Source organism: Talpa europaea, assembly GCF_964194135.1.
Source record: "Talpa europaea genome assembly, chromosome: 6".
NCBI classification, from domain to species: domain Eukaryota; kingdom Metazoa; phylum Chordata; class Mammalia; order Eulipotyphla; family Talpidae; genus Talpa; species Talpa europaea.
Window position 1 is genome coordinate 119573899 of NC_140072.1, and position 11324 is coordinate 119585222.

The 11324-nt window shown below is 37.7% G+C and overlaps 1 pseudogene across 1 annotated transcript; it reads right to left on the reverse strand.

Moving 5' to 3' along the window:
* Positions 1–241: 241 nt before the first annotated feature.
* Positions 242–1156, reverse strand: LOC311171872 (exostosin-like 2; annotated as a pseudogene). Its single transcript has one exon. The product of its transcript is annotated as an exostosin-like 2 (transcript).
* Between the last annotated feature and the right edge of the window lie 10168 nt (positions 1157–11324).

Here is an 11324-nt window from a genome sequence, read left to right on the forward strand (position 1 = left end):
CAATAGAATTGCTGATCAAGGGGCTACATTCATGGATGAAGACTCCTCACAATACCAGTGTCTTGGTTTTTGAAGTTCATGTGAGCTTTATATCCTAGAAGTGTTATACAGGTTTTTCAATCATAGTCTTCCAAAGAGGATAAATTTTCCTGATGTTGCTACAAAAGACAAAAATAACTAACATTGCATGGAGAAGATACTAAGCAGTTTTGAGGCTTGTTTTTGTTTGCTTGTTTTACTTTCACATTTTGCTTTTGTGGTAGGCATATGGAAAACCAAACTGGGAAATCATGATGTTGGAGTATTTTAAGGGCATGCTATCATAAATATTAACAAGCTTGTTTATACAATAAGACCTTTGCAGAAAGTGCTCGGCTCGGTGCCACATCCCAGAATAGCCATCATTGGTTTCTTTCTCTAAATTGCCCATGTTTACAGGTTTCACAAATATCCCAGAAGTCTTTCCAATGTGTTTGGCAATGATAAAATTCATGGCAATGTCATCACAGCTTTGTGTTTCATCTATCAAAGCCTGAACAACTGCTGGTTGCTGCTGAGAGAGTTCAAGATATTTGCTGTTGAAAAATGAGGCTGTGATCAACACCACAGAATAACGGTCACCATTTCCAAACTCTGGTGTTTGCAAAGCTCCATAATCATATATACTGGATGAAGTGGAGACGTGCTTTCTAGGAGCAAATCCTACAATTTGATCAGGAAATTGCTGCCAAACTGAGAAAGCAAAGTCAAGATCCTCCACACTCTTTAGTGTGTCATCATTTTCCATGAACACTGCATTGGTTTCTAGTTCAGGACAGACCTGGAGTTGATTTCTCATCCTGTTTGTTGTCTGTACATCGACGATTACAGAGACAGGGTGAGGTCTTAGAGAATTCCACATTCCTCTGGTCCCTTCTCAGTATTGTTTTACACTACAATCACATTGTGGTACTGCCTTCTAAAGATTAAAAGTCTCAGTAAGAGATCTATTCTAAGTCTGCATTACAAGAGTAAAGGAATCCAGGGTTGACTTGCCCAGGGATTTTATTTTCCTACATAAAGTGATAATCTTACCTTCTTTCATAGTAGAAAATAAAGTGGTCAAACCCCTATCTACCAGTAGTGACAAAGGCAAAGCACTGAAATCTCCCTCCATCTTCCCAGAAGTTTGGAGATATGGCAACATCTTACTATGGAAAGTTTTATGAAACCTTTCCTTCTGTCAGCAGTAGATAGGAACAGGTTCTCTGGACTCTCAAGTGCAGAGGATGGCAGTTCAGCCAGCCATTTGGTTATCATAAAACAGAAGAAGCTATTGCTTGCCCATTTTTTTCAAACCCCCTCACCTCAGCTTGATTCCCCAGAAAAATCACCACCCACAAAGCAAGAGCCTGAAGCAGGGGACAGTTCCTGGTGGTGCTGGCTATACATTTAAAGTATAAATATATTTGTTTAAAATGCTAGATCTTAAGTAAAATTTAACCACAGTTAACCTATTTCCATTCTAGAAAAGCAGTTTCACTGTTTATTTTATGATGTTAAAAAGCTCTTCAAGAATGAATATAACATGGATTGAAATGCAAATCTGATATAAACCCATGGAAGTGAGCATATCTGCATTTTTAAAAAAGATTTATGCATATAAGAACTGGGGTACAGGTCAGGGTGCAAGGGGGTGAGAGGATTCACCAGAGACAGAGTGGGGAACAGAATAGGCTGACTAACTGAAATACACTGCTGAGGGGAGCAGTGGGTGAGACAGGAGAGGTCTGCTGCGTCATGTGGGTAGCTTCCTGGCTGGCTAGGGATCGAACTCATGCTGCAGAGGTTGTGGATAGCTTTACAGTGCTGTACTTAACCCCTTGCGTCACCAGGGAGGCCCAATATCTACATTTTTACCTGTTTTCCTTCTGGGAAACAATAATAACTGGCACCATACTATGAGCAAATCTGCTTCTTTATTTGTAATCCTCACAGTCATGTGAGTATGCTGTTATTACTTGATGTTTGAAATATGTCTCAGTTGAAACTTGAAACTTTATGAACTAAAAAACTTGGAAGTCCTTCAGACAGCAGATTATATTTACAATATAACTTTCAATATTTTCATTATATCCCTTTATTTTAAGCATTTATTAGGTAGCTATAAAAATCACTTTGGGACCAATCTTGATGTGTTTCCTAAATGTGCTGATTGTACTAAATAAGGAAATGTATTTTCCATATTTCATCATTTCTAAGATGCAGTCTCCCCCAAATTTGAAATCAGGGTTCTTCAGTGATGGAAAACATCTTACACGTGGCTGTAGTCAAGAAACAGTTGCAATTATCTGCATGAGATTGGTCAGAAAGATCTCTCTCGGAAACTTATCTTAAGAACATGAAAAATTACCATATGAAGGTCAGTGTCATGGAAAAAAAAAACACTAGAGAAAATGACAGAGTGCTCATTTTTTGGGAGTTTTTGGGATAGCTACCTGGATGTCACCGAATCTTGCATAATCACAGATACCAATGAAGTTCAATCAAAATGTGACTTAGAAGAGCAGTTTCCGAATGCAAAGTAGTTTGGGACTACCTTTACTGATGTATTTTGTTGATACATTCCTTTTTTATATATGCCAAGACTAATATACAATAATAATTTATATTTAATTAAGTCAAAAGAGCTCTTCCAATAAGTATAAAAAAATCTTAGGGATAAAAGTTCATAGCATCTTTGCTTCATTGGAAGCATTTTTTCCCCCTTAGCGGTATATATAATATAAATGGTGCTCTTTACAATCAATTATGTGTTAGATGCAATGATATAAAGTGAGAATAGATGTATATTTAAATTAATAAATAATAACATTATTTCTTATACCTGAAGTAATAATAACAAAACCTTTACTGTTTTCATTAAAGAAAATCCAACTTGTCACCTGAAAAAGCACAGCAATTTCATCACTTACTCATTGGCCTCTCACTACGTCTTCTAAAACCCAACTTGAAAAGACACGGTTAGAGTGTTTAGTTTCATTATATGGAATTTTAGACAAAGTACACATTTTACAAGGATCAAGTCCATATGTAGAGCAGCAGCAGCACTGGCAGCCTCAGTATTACCTTTATGCTTTCTTTTGAATGTTTTTGATGATTTGTTAGCAGCATTTTGTGATGACACTACTTTAGTGGCAAGAAAGTCAAATGAATAAAGGATTAATCACAATGTTTTGAATGTCAGGTGTGGCCTCACTGATGTTTTTTATAGATGTAAGCTACTATCTTAAATGTTCTCAGAAGGATACATGTTGGAAAATGATTATTGTCAGTATCTACTACTTTAAACAAGTGTTTATTATGGGGTTGGTGTATGCAGACTGGGAATACTAGGTCTGCTAGGTAGTGACTCCATAGTTACTTAAGGAATTATTCATTCTTTAGAAGTAGATGACTTTGATGAGGACTTAAGTATTTTAATGCAGTTAAGCACTATCTGTCACATGGCAATCTAAAACCTGATATGGCTTAATTAATGCCCAAAGGGTTTGATGCCTTTGCTCTGAACTATAGTAAATAAACACTTGGAAGGAGAATTAAAAGTTTGGTTGAAGTAGCAATAGATTGTCAATCATACATTATCAACATTAGCAGCAGTTTTCATAGTGATGCTTGGCTATTTTGCAGAATATGGAATGTGGCCACATATTGTTAAGAAACACCCCAAGACCTGATTTAAAATATTTAGTTCCTATTTGAGTTATTATCTGTGTAATTTTGGCATGTTTTTTTGGAGAGGCCATCATATCTGATAGCCAGTGATGGATCAATCACACTCCTGTCATTTAATTAAATATATTACTGTGTTTTGGTCATAGTTTCATTGTTGTCTTCCCTTTATCCAATGTATTGATGAGAGTGATGTTGGCCTGCTGCATAATCTTCACAATGATTAATAGTATATTTTTATTAAAAACAATTTTTGGTGTGAATTAGTTATTTATTTTTTTTTATAGAGGCATGTTTTTATTTATTTATATTTGTTTGTTTGTTTTGTTTATACATGCACTGGGTACAGTCAGAAGCGCGGGAGGGTGAGAGAATTCACCAGAGACAGAGTGGGGAGCAGAGCAGGCAGAAGGACCGAAGTACACTGCTGAGGGGAGCAGCGGGCGGCAGGAGAGGTCTGCACGCCATGTGGGACCCTCCTCCGGTGGCTGGGGAGCAGCCGGGGATCGAACTGGCGCCGCAGAGGCCGCGGGCAGCTTCGCAACCCAGCGCTCAACCGCTGCGCCACCGGGGAGGCCCTGAATTAGTTCTTTAATTACATTTAGGAGATAGCATAGAAACTTTTTGGTAGTCATGCTAATAAATTGAGGAATTTAGCTTCCACTTTGTCTATTGTATCAATTCTTTGGGATTACACATTTGCAATTTTTGTTTGTAGAGCTATAAAGTTGATGTAATTGGCACCTGGAAATGGAATTTTACTGTGCAAATAACTGAAATGTACCAGAAAGTGGGTGGAGGCTGGAAGAATTTTGAGGAGCATGACCGTGAAAGTCTAAATTTCCTTTAATTAGTTATTAGTGAAAATCTGTGTCTTATGACACTGCCCAGTGCAGAGTCAAAAGAAGTGAGGAACATGTCATGGGAAACTGGAGGAAAGGGGAATCTTGATATGTATGTAATGTCAGAAAACTTAGCAAAATTGTCTCATGACTGTGTAAATCAGCTTGTAAATGATGAATTTTGTTATAAAGCTAAGGGCACTTTAAAGCATATTGAAGGAATCATCTGGTTTCTTCTCCCTGTTCATAGTAAAAAAATGGAGGAAAGATAGTAAATTGAGAGAAGAACTGTAAATCAAATGTAACAAGATTAGATGTTCTTGAAAATTCTCAATTTTTAATGGCAATTTTCTAAATTAAGACTTCCTGTTAGTTTCAGGAAAGTGTGCATTAGACAAAGACCAAGGATGTGATGTCACACCCTTTTGCTAAAACTCAGATCAAAAGCATGGACTATTCTGTCACCCAAGGGTCCTTTTAAGAGTTTAAGGGTGTACCTTATAGATGCTCCCATTCAAAGCATAGAGCATCCAAGTAGCTTAAGGGTGTTGTCCCTCAATCATCTCAGCAGAAATTTAATCTCAAATCTGTGGGTGTAACTTTTTTTTTAAAGATTATTTATTTATACAAGCAGTGGGTACAGTCAGAAGCACGGGAGGGTGAGAGAATTCACCAGAGCAGGGAGTAGAACAGGCAGAAGGACCGAAGTACACTGCTGAGGGGAGCAGCGCATATGGCAGGAGAGGTCTGTTGCACCATGTGGGACCCTCGCTGGTGGCCGGGGATCGAACAGGCACTGCAGAGGCTGTGGGCAGCTTCGCAGTCCAGCGCTCAACTGCTGCGCCACTGGGGAGGCCCTGTGGGTGCAATTTTCCCCTAATGGAGTGAACCCCATTGAAATCCACAGGAGATGCATAACGTTCCTGAGATAATTATTTCAACATAACACTGTCAACTCGGACTAAAATGCACAGAGTGCACAAAGTGACAGCAGTCTGTCAGAGCCCCAAATTTCCACAGCAGAAAGCAGGCTGATACAACATTCAACTTTATACATATATTGCTTTTTTTGGAAAGGGAAGGAAAATGAGCCCAGAGTGTTTTTTATATGCAAAATGAAAACCACCAGTTATTTCATGGCTCCCAAACATAATAAAGGATCTCTGATTTGACCAACTGAATTTCATATCTGCTCAGGATCAGTAACTCCTTTCTATTTCTGTTCCCCCCCTTTTAAAATTGAATATCGATAACTGTTATTCTATGCCTATCACAGCATTATATTTTGAGCATGTTGGGGGCAGATAACATATCTCTTTAGTTTTATAGGTACAAAAGTAGAGAGAAACTTTGACTTAAAAGCTGACTTATGGAATTATACCTAGGAGAATCCTCTGTATCCTGGTCTTATTTAGATAAGGTTTTGGATGTTGAACTGAGTTTATAGTGAAATGAGATTCTTAGAAATTTTGAAAAGGGGTGTGTGTGTGTGTGTGTGTGTGTGTATTTTGAAGGTAATGGAGCAGAGTCTGGTGAGAGAATTTAAGGCACCCTCCCCACCCATAATTGCCACCTCTGGTTATTCATGTGTTTGCTTAGTCCCCTCTGCTTCAGTATGATGACACCTGAGACTTGCCACTGCCTAGTGGTAAGTAGGACAGTGACATAAGAGAGTGTAGTACCTGTCTATCTCTTCATGAACTAGGTTGATTTTTTTTCCCTCATTCATCTTCATGAAAGCCTCATTTAAAAATATGCTTGTAAATATGCTTTTCTTCAACCCCATTCCTTCCTAACATTGAGAAGGGTTGCTGACAAGATCTATTACTAAATAGAACTTGAGGTGATATGAACATAACCTGGGGTTTGAGCAATGTCTACATGTGAATTGCTTAATACTTTCCCTTCTCCTACTGTCCTTTTCCTCACCCCTCTCATCAGAGGTCAAGAAGCACTGAAACAGAGAGGTTAGACACATTGTCCATCTAACAAATTAGTAGGTAAAGATTTCCTTTGAAGTCTCTTTATTGAGTATACAGTATAGATTCAGTTTAGAGAGACTCTATACTGTCTTTCATGGAAAATTCATTCAATTTAGAAAAATAAGTAGCTCTATGCCAGGAATCTTGCATTCTCCAAAAGTGCGAAGAAAGTTACCACAGATCCAGTCTCAGAATTGAGCCTCTAGCACTAAATAGTTTTTGCCAAGAACCTGGTTACAAATGTTCTCTTAGCTATTTCTCCACATACTCACAATGAGTTGGGTAGTTGTGATGAAGAACATATGGCCCATGAAGCCTGACATATTTACTAGATGGCCCTTTACAGAAAAAGTTTTCTCTTTCTGAAATAGTTAGATAAAAAAATGAAAAAATGCTTATCGATTTAACTTGCTTACACACAGAATCACCAACTAGGTTTTTCCAAGTGCCTCCTGATCTATAACCTTTCAGCTTCAAAGACTTTGCACAAATTTGTTGTTTCTCTGCATTAACTGCAGGATATGAATTTCTGGGTAAAACTGGGTTATACCAAAGTCTGTGCTTAGGAATGAATGATAACCTGTCACCTTTGAATCTAGATCTGGAGTTTGGAAATCCAGTTTTAGGAGTGATCCTTTGGTTTTCCAAAAATGGAATAAAGGAAATATTCTTTTCAATCCCAAATCTATCTACTTTCCTGCATTAAGTTCTCACATATTTAGATCTAAATAGCAAATAATTCCAAAAGACATAAGAGAAAATCAATATTAAAAAATTTGCTAAAGCTTTGCTTTTCACATTTATAGTATCTTGATCTTGGTATAGTCATGCATGTACAGTTGGCTCTTCAATATATAAATACTCACTACATATTCTCTTTCTTTTGGAATATCAAGCGTGTGGAAATGATGCCCACACATCTTTTGTTACTATGTGGGGAGCCAATCAAGCTCCTGCACAGACCTGAGGAAGAGCCAGCAAAATGGAGCATTGATCAAAAATTAACTGAAGACTCTGTTGTCATTGGACTTTTTCAATTGCATGAGATAACCATATCCAAAACAAAACAAACAAAAACCCCCAAGCCATACAAATTCATCTTTATAATTGTAACTATAGTTCTTACTGAACTAGACTGGTAATTGATTTCATAATGGAAAACAGGACGTTGTGAGTAAAAATGTGAAACAGGCTGAACCAAGGAAGGAGTAGCTAGACAATTGTCTTATATTGGGAGGTTAGCTTTTCTTTTTTGTATGTTGCTCCTTATTTGTAGTTTGCTAAAGGTTAGATTGTTTAACTTTGGGATATGGATCATGTGAGAAAGGTCAGAACACTAAAGTGTGCTGAAGTCTTCTTTTAAGGTTCACTCATGTGCTATGATAAAGAGATATGCTTCATTGGAAATTAGGGTTCCTGAATATTGAGAGGAGAGAAAATATGCTTTGTTAAGGAATATCTTCTCTCTGCAGATTGTTATAAAAAAAAAATGGCTTGACATCTGGCTACTTGGTTTCTTGTAAGGTTGGAAATGCCAAATTCCTAGGCCCTTGCTGAAATGAATATAAATAAAATTAGGGGGAGAGAGAATTTAGGGAGAGGCCACATTAGGGTACAAAGGGGCATAATTTCCCACTCTTCTCAATTCCTCTGTTGAATGTTCTCTGGCTATGAGAATTAGGTACATCGCTACTGCTTTGGTGAAATATCTTGAATGTAGCCTGGGGGCAAAAAGCATTATATTCGCCTTGTAAATCATATGATTTTGGATGGCTATGATCATACTGAGGGCTAGGAGTACGAGAGAAACCAAATGGGCTGTAAGAAAACAAATGCCTCACCCAGGTTTGGGCTTAACCGCTCTTACCACATAACATCTGTGGCTTGAACTGCTTGTTATCAACTGGAAACAAATAGATAAAAATCTTTCTTAATTTTCTAAGAAAACAGTATTGTCAATAAAACCCCAAACTGGCTAAAAATAACCCATATCCGTTAACCCTACTTTGATCTTTTCCTGGGCTCTAAATTCACACTATCAGTAAGTTGACTGCTAAAGTTGTCAGCTCCCAAAGAAGCTATATCATTGTCCATTTTTGATGTGTCATTGTGGGGAACGGACAACGAAAGTCCCTCTCTCCCCTCACCCAGCATATCTGGAGCTTTCTAAAAGCTTCTCTACTTGGGAATGATTAGAAAGGTCTGTTTACATCAGTGTGCTTTTTCTCCCCTAAGAGGATGGTTTTATTGCAACGATCCTGTTGTCCCTCCACTAGTGGATGCTGAATAGTGTATGGCATGGTGGAAAATTTCTGCATTAGCTAGAGTTACCTGAACCATTCTTCATGGAGAAAGTGGCCCACAACGAGACTCTGGTTTTGTGTTAGATATTGTAACAGGAAAGGATTTTCCTTTCACTCCCTTTGGGAGGGAGTGAGTATTTTCAAATAGGCACAAACATTTTAAATAGTGCGTCACTGGGTTGAGAGATATGTTTAGATGTTGAATGTTTTACCCAAAGGTATGAACTGCAGTGGGATCACTACTTAGTTACGTCCCTGGCTTCTATCTCCTTTCTCCTCATCTCACCAACAATCTGTAATTGGGAGCTTACTCTCTCTCAAAATCTTTTTACTTTAAGGAGTCAATACATTCCCTTTGCTGTTTCGTATTTCCAGTTGGATTTCATATTCGCTCCATAAAAGATAAACAAATTTAAGACGACGATCTCTTAGAAATAAAAATGACCTCCCTTAGCTTCTGTCTCTTTCTAGATATCATTTTATTTTTTTCCTCTTTGCAGTGACAGTTGTTGAAAAATGTAGCTTGCCTGATCTCTGCCCTTTCCTCTTTTCTCGGTTTCTTGACAACCCACCGATTTCTGCTTTCCATTCTCATCATTGCACAAAACAGCTATTGACAAGGACATAAATAGTTTAATTATCAAATCAGTGACTCTATTTCTGTTCTTATTCATTCTTTTTCCACTGGTGTCCATTGATACACATGTTCTCTCTTTTTTCCTCCTTTTCCTTCTTGACCTTTTAAAAGTCCTTCACTCATCTCTATCCCCCACCCCCTGCCCCGCCCCGACACCATTTTAAATATAAAACAACTTCCGCTCAATGTTTTTGATCTCTTTTCCTGCCTATCTTTTCCAAGGTTTTATTGATGTTATTTCCCATTCATTATCCATTCCCTTAAATTTTAACACAGTAAAGCTTCCTATATATCCATTTATAAATTAAAAGTATTTTCCTAAATTTGTGGCACTCCCCAGGACTCCTCTGCCTTCCATCTGCTTGGTTCTTACCTAAACTCTTGCCTCTATGACTTGAACCTGTATTTTAATCTCTGAACACACAATTTGAAATTCTCACGTTTGCTTTATCTGAATCCTAGCTAGTCCTGTGAATTTACACGTGGCTTATTTTCTCACCTTTCCCTGCTGTATTGGTTAGAAATTCCCTGTTATATTATGTGGTTTCATAACTGTAGGCAATTTTCATTTCACACACTCCATGTCTTCAACCAGTTATATTGGTTTGGCTATATTGGTTCTCTCACTTTTCCCTGTTGTATTGGTTAGGAATTCCCAGCAGTAATAGTCAAGGTTCTCCAGAGAAACAGAACCAACAGTTTCTCTCTCTCTGTATTATATCTATCTCCATATATTATATACAGTAATCACTATATAAATGTTATGAGGGATTGCCTTCTAAAATTATGAGAAGGGAAAAAATAATTAGAAAATTAAAAAAAATAAAATTATGAGAAGGGAAACTATCACGAATTTCTGTCCATAAGCTGGAAGTCCAAGAAAATTAGTGGCATAGTTCCAGTTGAAACCTGAAGACCTGAGAACTGGGAGAGGTTGAATCCAATGTTTTGAGCACCAGGAGAATGTGCCCCAGGAGAAGAGGGTTGTTCCAGCTCAAGCAGAAAGCAAGGTTGCACTTCTGCTTCATATTCATTCTACAGAGGTCCTCAATGAATCGGGTAATGCCCACCTGTGTTGGTGACCATGATATCTAGTCAGTCAATTAATTCATATTCTGATCTCTTCTGAAAACAACCCCACTGATACAGGTGGAAAAAAAAAGTTTTACCAGCTATTTTGGTATTTATTAGCCTAGTGAAAGTGACACATAAGACTAACCATCTGAAGTACATAGAAAACAGCCCTTATTTCTTCCCTTATTCCAAAACAAGGAAAAGAAACAAGAATTGAATAGACATTCCTTTTCCTTTTTAGCAACTGTTGCATATCAATTAAAGTTGGAGTAACATTTAAATCCTAGGAGTTACTGGGAACCAACAGAAAAAAAATGTGGTTTCATAACTGTAGGAAATTTTTATTTCAACACAGTCCATATCTTAAACCAGTTATATTGGTTTGATTTGAGACATGGAGAGCAAAAATAAGGTTAAAAGTCTAGGGAGGTTTTGGAGCCTCTACTGGTCATGAACATCGTGATTGGATGGCTAGTTAGGGCTCTGTGTCTTCAAGACTCAAACACTTTGAGTGGTTCGAGAAGGAGTGGAGATACCTCACACTTATGAAATCTATGCAGGACTCTTAGCCATAGGTAATTAGTCTCCTCATTGTGGTGCTTTAGAGATATTCCCTTTGAGAGAACTGGTATAAAGATAGAAGGGTTTATTATTTTCAAAGCTTTTGAGTAGAGGTTTCCAGCAATGAATGTGGGGCCTGGACCTTGGGTTAGAAAGCTGAGGCAGGTAATAATTATTTGAAATTGTTGCGCACCACAAAGGAGCGTCCAAAGAT